Source organism: Scyliorhinus canicula, chromosome 10 (genome assembly GCF_902713615.1).
Source record: "Scyliorhinus canicula chromosome 10, sScyCan1.1, whole genome shotgun sequence".
In the NCBI taxonomy this organism is placed as follows: domain Eukaryota; kingdom Metazoa; phylum Chordata; class Chondrichthyes; order Carcharhiniformes; family Scyliorhinidae; genus Scyliorhinus; species Scyliorhinus canicula.
In genome coordinates, this window is record NC_052155.1 from 145,850,916 (window position 1) to 145,868,815 (window position 17,900).

The window sequence follows — 17,900 nt, forward strand, 5'->3', positions numbered from 1 at the left end:
GGCCTGGCCCACGATCGGGGCCTACCGATCGGTGGGTTGGTCTCTTGTGGTGGGGCCTCTTTTGCTGCGCGCTGGCCCCTGTAGCCCTCCGCCATGTGTCGGTACAGAGAAGGAGGCTACCGCTCATGTGCGCATTTGCGCCGGTCACTGTGCACATGTGCGCATTCGCGTTGGTCACAGCTCGCATGCGCAGCCCTGCGGTGCCCATTTCACACTTGTATCAGCAGCTGGAGCGGCGTGGGTCGCTCCACTACCATGCTGGCCTCCCGTACGGCAGAGGATCGCTACATATAGCGGTCCGATGACGCCTTCGTTAAACACTCCAGTTTTTGTTACGGCGTCAACATTCTGCCTTCAGATGGGAGAATCCCGCCCAATATGCCACATCCATGGTGCATAAGCCATTCATTATGGAGAATTCTCTGCCAGCAGGATTCTCCGTTGCACCGGCAGCACAACCCTGCCCGTGGGTTACCCGGCGGCGTGGAGTGTCTACATGGGAAATCCCATTGGCCAGCGATGGGAACAGAGAATCCCGCTGAGAGTGACAGCACATTGCCGAGAAACACGTGACTGGGGATGCGGAGAATTCACCCCATTGTGTTACAATACTCCTGTGCATTTACTAAAGATAGCTGACTAGACACGGATGGTAGGCAGGCAGGTAGGTAGATTGAGTCACTGATGCACTAGTAATCTTTTGGCATTCAACTATTGAAATAGGAAAAATTATAAAAGAAAAACACAGGAGTATTCATAACTGTGTCAGCAGAATAGGACAAAATTCAAGCTGGAACCTTTACACATTCTAAATAATTAAGACAGCTCCATCACATATAAATCTCGATACAAGTAGGGCAGATGGTCGTCTACCTAGAGGATGGGTGTGAAAAGGATGTGATTTTGTACATTGGAATTCCAACCTTGGCTCAGTCGCGCATTTATCTCAAGTCAAATGCAGCAAAATTCTGAACTTCAGTGAAAACACTCCTTGGGAGCCAGATGCTCTTTTCAGTTCAGCTTGCACAATGCACAGCTCCTTGTCTCTCACTCTCTTATGAAATAACTGAATGCTACCTTCTCTTTGTGTTTTCCCTCACATTAACAACCTATCTACATGTTTTAACAAAGAATATCATCAGTTTAAAATATCTAAACCCACAGTGAGCACGATACTGCTGATCCGGAAAAATAAATCAAGAGCTCGAAATTGCTACCTTCATACCCCAGAGCTGGGTTCCACAGACATGTCTTGTTCACCAAGTAACTTCAATTTCTCAGTTTTTTATTGAGTGTAAAGGCTTCAGAGTGACTCCGAGGTAAAAACTAAATGTTGGGCGCGATCTAATGGGAAAGTTTCTAAGCGTATTAGCGAGCGTGAAATAGCGGGTGTTTCCCGACGACCGACCCGGCGAGACCATCACCGGTATCTAACGTTAATTAGGGCACTTAGTGATGCCCCACGGGCTACACGCCGGAAAAGACTGTCCCGCCAGCTGATGCGCCTGGACCGCGCTTGGTATCTCCCACTAACGCGAGGGAGCAGCACTTAAACTGATTCTGCAGAGTTAACCCCAGATAGCACACAGCCATGTCATCGCGCAGACCAGCCCCACGATTTGGAGATGCCAACCTGGTGAGACTGTTGGAGGCAATGGGGTGTCCAGATGGGATGGGGTGGTCGTAGGGTCAGCCGCAAGGCAGCCAATGCTGCTTGGGAAGCAGTGACAGCGACCATCAGCACGGGAAATGTCACCAGGAGAACAGCCACTCAATGCCATCAGAAGCCCAATGACCACCATCAGGCCACATGGGTGAGTTGGCATTGGCCCCCTGGCAACTTATCCCAACTGTCACTCCCCGCCTCCGGATTGCAGCAACCCCCCCCCCCCCCCCCCCCCCCCCGCCCATGATCCTGTGATTGACACCACCCCACCACCCCACCGCTCCAAGCACAAGACTGCCCCAGCAAACCCTGGCACCCATCTCCACATCCCACCCAGGCCCAGCAGCATTGCCCCCGCCTGACCCCCTCCATAGCCCCCGGTCTCTCCCCCCCCCCCCCCCCCCCCCCCCCCACCCCACAATGCAATGAAGCATATGGCTCATGATACCCTGTCTCTGTCCCCGCAGGCGAAGTTGACCCACAACAGATGGGTGGCGGGGCCGGACATTAGAGTCCATACTAGGAACAGGTCCTGGAGGCTGCAGGGATGGCTGAGGACAGATTGAGATTGGCCTGCACTGCAGAGGTGAGTATCCACCTGCCCACACCCAGGTGACCTGTCACACGTGAATTGTTCATGCCAGACTTAATGATCCTTCCCTCACACTACCACATGTCCATTCGCCCACGGGATCACCATCCAAAGGTTTCGGTCTATCCGGAGTGACACCTGCCCCGCCTCCCATGGGAAGACATGAGAGGAGAGCTCCGAGGATGCCACCGTTGAAGTGTCACAGCTGCCATCCCCACCCTTCACCAATGCAGAGACACACACCTTCGTGGGCGAAAGTAGTGGACAGGCACCTGAGGCACAAAATGATGAGCATCATACAGTTGTTGATGCAGATCAGGTGGAGGCATCAAAGTCCAGGGGGAAAGCAGTCGGAGGTCTCCTGGGCCCCAGGACCCAACTGGGTCCCAGTCCAATGTTGAGCCTCTGGACCAGGTTTACCTGCAGCTGATGCAGATGCTGGGGTGCTGGGTTGTGGCCTTAATATTCAGAGGGTAATGTCAGCGACTCTCTAGTGGGTCCACAGCCGATTGAAAGAGTCCCAAAGGCCACGGGCAGAGGAGATGGCCCTGGAAATGCGTGGCACTGAGGCCAACATTGGTAGGATGCTGACCATAGTGGAGAGGCTGGTGTACAACGTCAGTGGCATAAGTGGTGGTGCCGAAGGTGAGGAGTGGTATGGGGAGAAGGGGTGAGATGATGGATGAAGCCACATCCTATGAGAAGCGGGTAACGGTGAGGTCCTCCCTGGCCCTCCGGGCATGCTAGACCCCCGTCTCCCCCAGCCCAGTGGTGACCCCTCCCACCGATGGAGGCTGAATCCCCCCCCACCCCCCCCGACCGGGCCTGCCCAACCCCAGAGACTCCCAAACTGCTCCCTCAACGAGCACAGGGGAAGCAGCCCCTGGATTGACTGTCCAATTTCCAAGATGGTTACTCACCTCTTCCGATCCCCACAGCATCCATTTTGCTAGCTTCACGTTTTTACATAGTTGTGCTAAAGTGCACCTCCATGACTGCTCGCTGGGGAGCTAGTTAGATCACAGAAAGCTGTTAGATAGGGGGATCCTTACTGTTAATGGGATAGTGATTGGCCTTAATTGGTGATTATTGGTTTGCCACCACACTGTGGCGGGATCTGGATCTCGTCAGCAGGAACGGGTCAGTTAGATCGGAAACCGATCAGCACCTGGCACGGACTCTCCCATGATCTAACCAGCTCGCTTGGATTTGCTCCCGGTGTGACTTAGCCATTAGATCACGCCGATTATATCCTCAAAGGATCTCCAATTTTAAGTCTTCATTTTAACTACATGCTGTTGAACATTTTTCCCAAAAGCTCATATGCTGGGATTGCAAAGGATTATTCATTTCTCCATTGATGCAGTAACAGCATTGCTTCAGTCTGCTCAAAGTCCTTTGTCCTGGTTTTGGCCCAATCTACCCAGCAGGCACACATTGGGTGGGATTCTCCGTTGCCCGATGCCAAAATCGGAAATGGTGATCGGGTGGAGATTGGCTCCCAACGGCAGAATTGCGGCAGGCACCGTTTTGACACTGCCTCCTTCAAATCGGCGTCATCAAGATGCGCGCCACACACAGTCGCAACCCCGTTTGAATATCATTATCGACCGCACCCGCGATGCTCCGCCTGCAATGGGCCAAGTTCCCAACACTGCGAGTCACGTGTGGTCTCAGCGGTCTGGTGTTACGGCTGCGGAGAGAGGTAGAGGACGTGCGGACAGTGTCCGGCACCGACATACTCCGCCGAGAGCCATGCCACTGTCCAGGGAGCTTCTGTCAGGGCTGGGAGGAGTGGTGGGGGGTGGCCAGGAGGTGGGTTGGGGTGGACCGGTACGTGGTCCAGCACAACTGGCGCCATCTTTTCTGGTGCGATCGGTGTGCGTGTGGGGAGTGAAGGTGTATGCACGGCTGCAGCTTGTCAGCGCTGCGCATGCCCAGCACAGACCCGGCAATTCTCCCACCGTTTTTCGCACATTCCGTGGGCGTTTCATGAGGCGGCGATGCTAGCCACTCACGGTAGCGGAATCAGTGCGGGTGTGGCGCCGATTTTTCCATCGCGAAACACCACGGATCCTCCGTGGGTGTCAGCACTTAGACACAGGAATGGAGAATCCAGCCCATTGGGTTCAGATTACACATTTGTTTATATCTCATATGATTTCACACTCCATTGACTTCACTGTCGCAGGGTGTAAAGCAGGCACCTGACTCAAACTTGCCCATCCTACTGTTCATTTCCAGAAAATGTCATTGTTCTAGATCTAGGTAGAGAGGAGATGCTTGTGTTCAATATTCATGTTACCATTTTTGTAAAACCGAATACTTTCTCATTGAAAATATTCTGATTTATCCAAATTTCTATTTGCTTGGCCAAACAAGCCGACTATATTTGCTCCTTAATGCTCATGGGTCAAGTTCTGAAGATTTTATCCCAAAGTATCAGTACATCAAATGCAATATGAAAACTTTAAGATATCATCAAACTGATGAATCTGGATGGAAAATCCCACCCAATGCACACTTTAACAGGTTTTCCAAAACATCCCAAAGTGCTTCACATGAATCACCAGTGAAGCCACTGTTGTTTCGTAGACAAATGACGCAGTAATTTTCTGCACAATAAGATCCCACTAAAAGCAATGAGATGAATGACAAATTATTCTGAGAGTTTATATAAGGTGTAGAGACAATGATTGTTGAATATTATGATACAAATTATCCCAGAAGCAGCAGAAGTTGAATATATTTATGGCTGAGTTCGATTTTTTTAAATCTTTATTGTCACAAGTAGGCTTTCATTAACACTGCAAGAAGTTACTATGAAAATCGCCTAGTTGCCACACTCTGGCGCCTGTTCAGGTACACAGAGGGAGAATTCAGAATGTCCAATTCACCTAACAGCAGGTCTTTCGGGACTCGTGGGAGGGAAACCGGAGCACCCGGAGGAAACCCCCGCAGACACGGGGAGAACGTGCAGACTCCACACAGACAGTGACCCAAGCCAGGAATCGAACCTGGGACCCTGGCGCTGTGAAACAACAGTGCTAACCACTGTGCTACCGTGCTGCCCCCCTGTATTTACATGTATTCGGGAGTTAAGGGTTATGGGGTGGGGGGCAGGCAGGAAATTGGAGTTGAGGTCATACTAAGATTAGCCATGACCCATGATCATATTGAATAGCTGAGCAGGCTCAAGAGACTAAATGGCCTACTCCTGCGTCTTATGTTCCTATGTAAATGCATGATATGTTGCTTTCTTGACTATTTGAATAGGCAATTGTCTTCAAAATAGATTACTGGCCCTGTTAAATTAACAAATTGGTTTCACATGAATGGGTTTTCACACCGGGTAATTTTTGTCAGTGCCAGGGCAAAGAAAATAAAGTTTATCTCTATGCTGTTGCAACAATAATATCTGCCTAATATTTGTTTCTTGGTTCCTAATCTTGCTTCGGCACACTCGCAAGTTTTTCCTGCCAAATAGAGAAAGGTGCGAGCAAGCAGAAACAAACTCTTACCTCTCCAGTGATTCAGAAGGGAAGATGAGGCAGAAGTGTGCTCCATTTCGCAGTAAGAGAGGACATGCAGAGTGTTTAGAGAAAGAGCAGGCTGAGCTTCTGGGGAGATGTACAGACGGCATGTTTCAGATATGCAGAATTTGATTCTTGGCATTCATCTAAGCACACAGCAAGAGTACCAGGTTGTGACTGTGTTCTCCTCTGTATGTCTGTTGCAGTTTCAAGTAATTGGGTAAAATAAAATTGTGTTGCATTTTGTTGATGGCTTAAATCTTCTATTACTGGTCCAGTAATTTCTGGCAAGCATTTTGATAGCACTTCTCCACAACTGGTTAATCTTAGGTATTCAGATTCCCTCTGATGAAAAGTCAGTGGGGATTTGAGGCTTCGGGTTAGTACAAGGAAATAATTATGTGGATAGTAATTGTCAAAGTTACAGTGTAATTCAAGGAACTAAAGAATACTTACAATCAACCTCATCTACTTTGGCACTCCAATTACATCAAAAGCATGATGAGTTTCTTTAAGACACCCAGCTAAAGTGTCATTGTCAGAAATACAAGTATAATATCACTAAGCTTCATTGTTGTTAACGAAACCTTCATTGACTAAAAATATTATAAAAATTACCATTCAGAGAGTATTTTATAATTAGTGGCTATAACATTACATGCGCATTTTGATTAGTGTTAAGCCATTGTGACCATATGACCAGAAAACATCCATAACTCCTTTTCTGCTGCCTTAATATTGTATCTCTGGATCAATCACTTCACAGGGATGAACTCTGTGGCCCCTTCCCATCGGGAGGATCTCCAGTCCCGTCAAATCAATGGACTTTTGAACTGCCACCTACATTTTCTGGCCTCGTCCCTGCCTCTGTCACAATGCCACCCATATTTTCCAAACTGAATTAAACACAGCCATAATGAATCACCACAGTACTGTCAAAGTGCCAATTAAATATTAAACAAAGTTGAATCTGACTAAAATAACTCAAGCTACCATTCTGTATCTTTTTAGGTGTAAGGATCTACAATGTCAATTACTTTGAAACATCATGGTTAGGCACAAATCGCATGTGCTCCACAATATAATCGGTGAATAATATTTGGATTTTGTGCTAATATGTGAAATTTAGAAGTATCTCTCGTGTTTACTCTGGAGGGACCATTTTGCAAGGCTTTGCTCTTCTTAGGTGAGGGTGGGTATTGGAGATAGGATTCGAACTCTGCAGAGCCAAATCTCTGGCCCCTGTTCCCATCTGGCAAGGCTCCATGCCAGAAGAACAGCCTCATAAAATTACCCCTAGCATTATAACAGGAAAAATGGCAATCTGCCCATTTTTCCTTTAATTTATTTTAATGAATTACCTGAAACAAAGCAAGACATCTTCTACATGCTTACAGTAAAGGAATGAGAACCCAGAGGCATTTAAGATATGTCAGAATACCTCGGAAACAGAAAATGGAGCACATATGGTTCTCCCACAGTTTACAATTCTCATTTTTAATTTTAATTCATGCTCATAACTCGATTTCCAGCGCCACATTAAAAGGTACTGGATTAAGAAATAATGAATCAGCTTTGCTTAAAAAGACTTTGATAAAAAAAAGCAATGCATCATATTAATGATTTTATTTTGTCGGAATAAAATAAAGACAAGTTTTTGTCACTGATGGTCATAATTATTTTAAGGCTCTCTAACTAGCTGAAAGGAGGAATCATGACACACACGATCCACAGGGACAGCCTCTGTGGGAAGCAACACATCAACCACAATAGCTCTCAAGTCTGCCCCAAGAATCCTGCCAGGCTGTCAGAGGGCTCCAAGGATAAGGCCTGACTGGCATCATCCTTGAGCTGCATGAAGGAAAGTGCCTGGCTTCAGACCAGTGTAGTTACTAGATTGACAACAGAGCCAACCTGCTCAACAAACTGTACCCAGCCAACTAGATTAGTGTGATTCACTGTAAAACAGACTGTACGCTATCCAAGAATTGTCAGAGCCCTGAGCCTTTTGAGTATTCACTGTATCAGGCTGTCTTGAAGTGTGGAGTGGGAGAGCATTGAAGGCAAGGTTCTGGGAACTTCCACTGGTATATCCATTCATGATCTTTTTTAAACCACATATCCTCAGAAAAGAAATGTTTGGACTAATATATTTCAGAAAGAAGAAGAATCAGAAAGGCCGCATATCACTTTTATCTCCAACGTAGCAGGGAAGAAACAGGTTGCAGCATTTTCATCGAACTGCTACAGCATAGAAAGAGGGCACCGACTCTCTGAGGGAGCACCCCACCTCGGCCCAATCCACCTTGACCGCAACCCCGCGCACTAATCATGGCCAATCCACTCAATAATAATAATAATCTTTATTAGTGTCACAAGTAGGCTTACATTTACATTGCAATGAAGTTACTGTGAAAATCCCCGAGTCGCCACACTCCGGCGCCTGTTCGGGTACACTGGGGGAGAATTCACCTAACAAGCACGTCTTTCAGGACTTGTGGGAGGAAACCAGAGCACCCGGAGGAAACCCACGCAGACACGAGGAGAACATGCAGACTCTGCACAAAGAGTGACCCAAGCCGGGAATTGAACCCAGGTCCCTGGCGCTGTGAAGAAACTGTGCTAACTACTGTGCTACCATGCAAACCTGCACATTCGTGGACAAATAACTTTATTGTGCAATGATTCCTCTTTAAAAAGCTTCTACCTGAAAGCTAATGTTGAACATCCATTCTGAAAAGCAGCTTTACATTCCAATCAAATTACTTTAGCTGTGATTGGTATTACCGACGAAATCACATGATATAACTTAGATCTCAAGTGTTTGTCTATCCATAGACAGCATCATATCATTTGTCTATGCCTTTCTGTATACAAACATCAGTCGCGCAGTTTCAATCAATGGGTGGGAATCAATTAAACCTGTAGTTAGGCAGGGCTGCCCTCTCTCTCCTGCCCTGTTCCTGTGCAGAACCTTTTGCTGAGTCCATCGGGAAGGATTTGGGCATTAGAGGAGTTATGATCTCAGATCCTGAAAAAAGCAAGGTCATGCTCCTTGGGAACTGAGCTGGCAGATCCCGTTGCCCCTTTCCCCTCAGGTCAGCAGCCTGGAGGTGCTGAGGACTTGGTTTGGAGGGACTCGGGCATATGTTAGAAACACAAAGAAAATCCCTTGTTGCTAGCGGCAGCACATTGCCTGCCCTATGCCGGCGGTAATATGGAAATTAAAGTAAAGCAAGCATCTGCTTGCAATTAATGGGCTTGAAGCCTGAGTCTCCCCCTACCACCTCCGCCCCATCTCCTCCCACCGTGATGCTCCGACCTCCTCAAAGGGAACTCAACCGGATGGGCTTTTCTTGCGAGATTCACTAAGTGCAGCCCTGCCACATTGGGGCCTGGGTGGGGGAAGTCAAGGGGGTCAGGGCCCAGGGAACTGATGTAGCGTCCCACTGCCACTGCCAGGCTTCAGAGGGTATACTTAAAGGATACTAGAGATTGCCCCCTCCCCCATACTCCCCTTCAGATGCAGCATCAGACCCCCTCATCGTTCACCCCCATCAGATCCCCCCATCCATCACCCCTATGAGAAACTCCCAATCAGATCCCCCCTAGCAGAGACCCCTGACTGACCCTCCCCATCAGCCACTTCTGCCTGAAAGCTGAGGAGCAGTCCAAGCAGTACAGTGAAAAATCACTGCATTTTCACTGACCCTTTCCTGACATCTACTGCCTCAGATAAAAGTATTTAAAGCAGCAGCTGTTACAAGTGTCAGAGGCTTCCTTGAAAGCCAAGTAAAGTACACCAAAATGGCTAGAAATCTCCTTTGAAATACAAATCGTCGATGCAATTTCACACAGCAATACATTTCACCAGCCAATGCTTTCTGCTGTAAAAAAAAAAGCACAGTAAGAAATCTTACCACACCAGGTTAAAGTCTAACAGGTTTGTTTCAAACACTAGCTTTCGGAGCACTGCTCCTTCCTCAGATGAATGAAGAGGTTTGTTCCAGAAACATATATATTGACAAATTCAAAGATGCCAGACAATGCTTAGAATGCGAGCATTTGCAGCTCCAATGCCGGCATGTCCACATCGTAAAAAAAAAAGGAAATGAAACCACTTAGCTGCTTTTGATCTGGTGTTGAGCTGTCAATCATAGTAAGAGTGTTGATAAACATTGTGGTTAGCATCAAAGCAGGGTAATAGTGGAGATGCATTCAAGCGTCAAAGGAAAGATATATAAAAAGTCCCCTAAGCACCTGTGTCTAGACCAATCACACTTTGTGAGGCAGCAGCTGTTTAGAAAATGCAGTGTTCTTTCACTTTACTTCCTGGACTGCTCTCCGGCTTTCAGGCAGGGGTAACTTAAGTGGGGGAGTCTGATGGAGGCGGGTTCTGATGGGGTGGTCCGATGGAGGTCTCAAATGGGGCTCACTGATGGGAGTCTCTGATGGGGCTGACTGATGGGGGTCTTTGATGGGGACTGTAATGGGGGGTTCTGAGGGTCTGATAGGGTGGCTGGGGAGTCAATGGAGGTGTTGTGGTGGGGTCGAGTCACTCTCATGCATGCGTGCTGTGGTGGGAGTGATGTGTTATTCCTCTAGTGGGTGGAGGGATGCCCCATGCCTCGCCTTGTCAGCAGGAGTGGGGAGGGGGGATAAGTTTAGCATTGTGGGAGGGAGGGGCCTGCTGCTGGAACTCAGGATCAGACCGCCCGCTAAAAATGGCGGCCCAATACCAGGATTCCGATGGAATCTGGTGAACTTTCTACCCTGCATAAATGGTAAAGGAGAGAGGCTCGCAACAGGGCACTACTCCCAGTGTCAGTGGCAATCAGTCCCAATTATTACTGGCCGGAACACTGGCCTCCCAAATGGGAGAATCCCGGCCCAAGTGTCACTATGTGCTGAGATTTTACGCGTTCCCGGTGTTGAGAAAGATGTATCTGGCCACGCTGCCGTGGAATGCTCCAAGTAGTGGAACCATGCCGTACCACCCGTCCCTCATGGAAAGTTTAATGCACAGAATACCTTTGAGCACAATACCATCAGGCAGTGGTCTGCATGTAAGGTCCTGGAGGTCAGAGGGGAAAAGGACATGATGGAACTTGTCAGATGATTCAAGGTCATTTGTCAGAATGTCTCATCACCAGAGCTTTCAAACAAGTACCAAGACCTAGCTTGGCTGACAGAGATAAAGGTCCTCCCAGTCTGAAGACTCCCTGCCCGGAGTCTCACCCTGTCCTTACGTTGCCCTTGAGGTGACTGTGGTGGGGAAGAGGCCGTTGTCCACCTACTTGTGGAATGTGCCTTTGCAAAGAAGGTCTGGTGAGAGATGTGGTGTTTTTTGTTGAGTTTCATCCCGAGCAGCTCAGTGACGCAGGACTCTGCTCAATGGTCTGTTCCCAGGGACGCGCACCGAGACAAATATCATCTGCTGCTGGAGGATCATCAACTCGGTGAAAGATACTCTTTGGTCTGCCTGAAACGTGCTGGTCTTCCAGTGCAAAGAATTGTCCCCAAACGAGTGTGACAGACTGGCACGTTCCAAAGCCCAGGACAACAGGCTGAGGGATAGCTTAGAGCAGCTGCCACAGAGACGCATGAAGGAGGGTCGCTGCCTAAGTCCTTTCAGCCATAGTAACTTGAGGGAGTTGGAATTGTACAGAATCCCCTCGGGCCATAGGACTCAGATTCATAGAATCACAGAATTTACAGTGCAGAAGGAGGCCATTCGGCCCATCGAGTCTGCCCCGGCCCTTGGAAAGAGAACCCTAACTAAGCCCACCTCCGCCCTATCCTCACACCTCCACCCGATCCCTGTAACCCCACCTAACCTTTCTGAACACTAAGGGCAATTTAGCATGACCGATCCACCTAACCTGCACATCTTTGGACTGTGGGAGGAAACCGGAGCACCCGGAGGAAACCGACGCAAACATGGGGAGAACGTGCAGACTCCGCACAGACAGTGACCCAGCCGGGAATCAAACCTGGGACCCTGGAGCTGTGAAGCAATTGTGCAAATCACTATAATACCGTGCTGCCCATTGAGTGTATGCACTGAATGTTACCTGTATCACAATTGTGAGGAAGCATTTCAGTTTACAACTGGATATATGTAGACAACTTAATGTAAACAATCATTTGTGATGACCATTTTAAGATGTGTGCAATGTTTCTTTGACTGTATTGACTATATTGAAGCACCTCAGAGTGCAGTGTAATGTATGTGGAAAACCTGAGTACACCTTGTGTGATGGTCATTTTGAAATATTTCTAATGTTGTTTCAGATATTTTACAAATATAGTATACTTTTTCCCCAAAAAAGTCTATTCTTCCTGTAGCCAATAGTTATCTTCACAGATATATGTCCACCCTTGTATATATATTTTTTTATTATGACGTAACTTCAAGAATTTCAATTGCGGCACGGTGGCACAGTGGTTAGCACGGCTGCCTCACTGCACCAGGGACCCGGGTTCAATACCAGCATTGCGGGACTGTCAGTGTGGAGTTTTCACGTTCTACCCGTGTCTGTGTGGGTTTCCTCCGGGTGCTCCGGTTTTCTCTCACAGTCCAAAGACATACAAGTTAGGTGGATTGACCATGATAAATTGCCCTTAGTGTCCAGAGATGTGCAGGTTCCGTTGGGTTCTGGAGTTCGAGGATAGGGCTGGGGAATGGGTCAGGGTGGGGTGCTCTTTCGAAGAGTTGGTGCAGACTCAATGGGTGAAATGGCCTCCACCTGCACTATAGGAATGCTATGATTCTGATTGTTTAATATTCTTAATATTTGAAAGGACTATTTTTGTGTTTTATTCTTAGTTTCTCTATCCTACTACGGTTGAAAGCTCTGAGCTTGTGAGGTATTCATCAGCCAGTCCAATTAATGCTATATATATGAACCTGATTTTGAATTAATGAAAAATTCCTCTTGTGTGTCAGATGAAGAGTCTGTGATTTTGGTGAAAATTAACACAGCAAAACCTTCAAGGCTCAGCTCCCTCTTTTGGATGGCTATGTAATTGCACAATATGGTTTTAAACACAACCCCAAAATGGCATAAGCCATTCTAAACCAAATGACCGTGGGCACAATCTCCCAGCCACGTCGCGCCAGGCGAGAGAGCGGGCAGGCTGGATAGATAACGCGAACCACGATTGGTTTCTGATCTAATCGGTCCGTCCCGGTTGGCAACATCTGGATCCTGCCATGGCGAGAAACTAATAATCACCAATTAAGACCAATCTCCATCCCATTAACGGGACGGACCATCTATCGAATGGCCGCCCGTGATTTAAACCCCTCCCCAGCGAGCGGTCACGTAGGCGCTGTTCAGTACACTTTTTTAAAAATGTGAAGCTGGCAGAGTAGCTGCTGTGGAGATTCGAGGAGGTGAGTAGCCATTTTCAAAATCAGGAAGCCAGCCCGGGGGCATTGAGGCCACTGCCCCAATTCTCCGGGGTGTGGGGAGGGAGCCCCTGGGAATGTAGGGGGGAAATGGGTTTGGTCAGGGGAGTGGGCCGCCGGGTAGTGGGACAGTGCTTGTGGAGACCAGCATGCCACCCCCTTCGCGTATGCCCAAAATGGGGGCTGCTGCAGCCGCTGCCTGTCCTTCCCTCCGAACACCCCTGTGACGGAGCCCGTTCGTGGTAAGACGGTGATGGTCACTTTAACTCCACTGACCGTGGCAGCTGCTGGCCGCACAGCTGCAGGCCATTGCTAATGGGGAATTTGCAACTCTGGCAATGTGAGCACTTCACAGCTTCCTGTGGGTACACATACCAAGAAGCATCCCAGTCAGCCCGTGAGGCCTGGTCACTCAACTTGAACTACGGAGGCAGCAACACCACAGAGACAGCAGCCAACATTCGAACACCTAGAGTCTGCGCGACAGCACTGGGACCAACCCTGCAACCAAAGAGTGGGTGTGTGGACCGGAAAGGGAACCAGCGCCCAGTCCAGGTAACATTCTGACTCGAGTCTGGGGTCCAGGGTCTGGGGTCTGGTGTCCACTGCCCAGGAGAACCTGCTGCGGCTGGGGGTGTATGTGCAGGGCGGGTTGGATGACATCATGGGGAATGGCAGGGGATCTGAGGGTGGGGGAGGACTGGGACCTGCAGGCCTGGAGTGCAATCCAGAGCTGATTGTCTGTCCCTCACTCTCGTCAATGCCTTACAGATATCGCATTAAGGATGACATTGTGGACTCCGCGGAGGCTGCCATTACGCCAGGTAGCCAGACGCCAGGGAAGGTGGCGGAAGCAGCGTCGGCAGAGACTCGAGACAGCGGCCCGTGTGCATGGGCCCGCCCCACACTCTGAGGGCCCAGTCACCCATCAGGTCAGGGAGGGACTCAGAGGGGGAGGCTGGCGACGGCTGAACAGGCGTCGCTAGTCCTTCGAACAGATGGTGGATGGCATGCGCCACAGGAAGCTCCGCCTCAATAAGGAGATGGCACGGCACCTGTGCTATGTCCTTGCGAACTTGGAACTACGTGGGGGAGGAGGGTCCCCACTCCTGTTTCCCATAACCTCATGGATGCCCCGTTTGCCCAGGCAGCTGACTATATAAACTTTGATGGGAAGATGCCGCTGTTGAACTGGGGTGGGCGCAATAAGAAGTCTGACAACAACAGGTTTATTTGTAATCACTAGTTTCCGGAGTATAGCTCACCTGATGATGGAGCTACGCTCCGAAAGCTAGTGATGCCAAATATACCTGTTGTACTTTAATCTGCTGTTGTAAGACCTCTTCCAATATAAACTTTGACCTGGACCAAGCCCAGCAGGGTGCCTGGGCAACAGGATTCTCCGGCATTTCCTGGATGCCCCAAGTCCAGGGGGTAATAAATGGACAGCGTGTCGCCTTGCGCACACCGCTTGGTCCAGGAGAGCCCTTCATTAACAGAAAGGAATTCCAGCCCCTGAATATCCAACTCATGTGCGACCACCACCTGAAGATCATACACGCACGTGCACGCTTCACAGGGAGTGTGCATGACAGCTACATCCTGGGGCAGTCGGACAACCTCGGCTTCTTCAAGGGACAACTCAGGGTGACTGGTTGGTTCTTGACGGATAAGGGAAACCCGCTTAGGACCTGGCTGATGAGGCGAGTATGGAGTATGGTGACCGAAGCAGAGACCCGGTAAAACGAGGCCCATGTGGCCACCCGGGTAGTCATTGAATGGTGCATCGGACTCCTCAAACTGCGGTTCCACCAAGTCGACCACTCCGGTGGTGCACTGCAGTACGTACCCCCTGGACTATTGCCCACTTTGTGGTGGTCTTCCGTGCCCTCCACAACCTGGGACACCAGCGGGTCAATGTGCTGGAGGTGGAGGAGGAGGAGGAACATGTGGCCACCTCCGAGGAGGAGGACAAGGAGGAGCCAGACCAGGAAGGGCTGGGGGACGAGCCCAAGTGGACCTGCAGGACCAGCCAGAGGAGCGAAGACAAGCGGCGATGAGGCGGCATGCCCAGAGGGCCAGGGAAGCTCTCATCCTTGCCTGCTTCACATAGAACATGGCTTCATCCATCATCTCTTCCCCTCTCCCCTTCCTACCCCCCAAAACGATCCATCCCACCTTTCATAAGAACATAAGATCTCGGAGCAGGAGTATGCCATCTGGCCCCTCAAGCCTGCTCTGCCTTTCAATCAGATCATGGCTGATCTTTTTGTGGACTCCGTTCCACGTACCCGCCCGCTCACCATAACCCTTAATTCTTTTACTGTTCAAAAATATATCTTTCTTTACCTTAAAAACATTCAACAAGGTAGCCTCAACTGTCCCGATCTCCTTCCGCCTTCGTACCCCCCCCTGCTGCCCCTCATCGCCTTGTCCCATCCTCCCGGGATCTGGGAAACAGGAGTGGGGACCCCCCCCCCCCAGGGTACTCCAGGGTAATGGGCCTGTTTTGGCACTGTCAGCGGGTCAATGCCTCACATGCCTCGAGTGCAATGACTGTTTAAACGTGTACCAGTAGTGACCCCAATTGTCACTAACCCCCAATGGTGGCGCTGCCTTCCGCGCCCAGTGCCCACTCAGTGATTGTTGATCTTCTTAGCCCTCCGTGCTCTACCGCTTTGTCTAGGTATGTCCCCAGTATACACATCAGAGGTGGAGGCAGCCTACTGTTTACCACGTCCTGTAGCCTTTAATGCCCTTGGGGGGCGTCCTCTGGAGGGCTTGGGCTGCCGGGCCCCTGCCAACTTTCTGTTGGCGCTTGACCCAGGAGAGCTGATGACCGCCGCTGTCTCCCAGTAGGGTGGTGGGGCTGCGTGTCAGCATCCAGCACCCTCTTATCCTGATCGGCGTCCATTGGGCTTTGGGAGTGACCTCGGGATGGAGGGGCAGCTGGATTGAACCCTGGCTGCCCCACATCATTTGGCTCTGCCAGCCTTGGCAGTTCCACAATATCCACACCATGGTGTTGATGCCCTCGGTGATGCCACTCTGTGAATGGTGCATGCTCTGCAGCACCTGGGCAATGCCCACCTGAGATTGGGGCACACTCCACAGTGCCTCGGAAAGGTCCACCTGTGTCAAGGACAGCTCTGCGAGTGTCTGAGACATGCTGTTGAGGCGCTCAGCCATTGCTGTCACTGACTGAACCATGTCTTGGACACAGCCATTCATGGTGCTTATGTCATGCACCAGGCTCTCCACTGCGCTCGGCACCCAAGCAGTGTTGGCCTCACTGCTACGGTGCAAGCTCCTGTACTCTTAGCCTTTGGGACTCCTCCAATCGGCTATGGACCCACTGGAGTGTCGCTGACATCCCTCTCAGAATCTCAAGGCTGCGCCCTGTCAACTGCATCAGCTCAGGGTTAACCTTGGCCAGAGGCTCAGCATTTGACTGGGACCTAGCAGGGTCCAAGGATCCAGCAGATTTCTGTGCTGTCTCGCCTGGATGTTCCAGCCTCCAGCTGATGTGCATCTGCACCTGTGTGGTCTTCACCTCACCAGAATGGGCAACAGAAGCTTGCCCACTACTTTTGGTCACCGACATGTGTATCTCTGCACTGATGGAAGGTGGGGATGGCAGCCGTCATGCGATGATAGTGGCATCCTTGGAGCTTTCCTCTGAGGCGTTCTCTTGGGAAGCTGGGGGGGGCCCAGTGGTTGGCACCGCCAGGTTGCGATAGAACATAGAACATAGAACATAGAACAGCAGGGTAGCATGGTGGTTAGCATAAATGCTTCACAGCTCCAGGGTCCCAGGTTCGATTCCCGGCTGGGTCACTGTCTGTGTGGAGTCTGCACGTCCTCCCCCTGTGTGCGTGGGTTTCCTCCGGGTGCTCCGGTTTCCTCCCACAGTCCAAAGATGTGCGGGTTAGGTGGATTGGCCATGCTAAATTGCCCGTAGTGTCCTAATAAAAGTAAGGTTAAGGGGGGGGGTTGTTGGGTTACGGGTATGGGGTGGATACGTGGGTTTGAGTAGGGTGATCATGGCTCGGCACAACATTGAGGGCCGAAGGGCCTGTTCTGTGCTGTACTGTTCTATGTTCTATGTTCTATAGAACATAGAACGATACAGCGCAGTACAGGCCCTTCGGCCCACGATGTTGCACCGACATGGGAAGTCAAAAACTAAAGGCCATCTAACCTACACTATGCCATTATCATCCATATGCTTATCCAATAAACTTTTAAATGCCCTCAATGTTGGCGAGGTCACTACTGTTGCAGGTAGGGCATTCCACGGCCTCACCACTCTGCGTAAAAAACCTACCTCTGACGTCTGTCCTATATCTATTACCCCTCAATTTAAGGCTATGTCCCCTCGTGCTAGCCACCTCCATCCGCGGGAGAAGGCTCTCACTGTCCACCCTATCTAACCCTCTGATCATTTTGTATGCCTCTATTAAGTCACCTCTTAACCTTCTTCTCTCTAACGAGAACAACCTCAAGTCCATCAGCCTTTCCTCATAAGATTTTCCCTCCATACCAGGCAACATCCTGGTAAATCTCCTCTGCACCCGTTCCAAAGCTTCCACGTCCTTCCTATAATGAGGCGACCAGAACTGTACGCAATTCTCCAAATGCGGCCGTACCAGAGTTTTGTACAGCTGCAACATGACCTCATGGCTCCGGAACTCA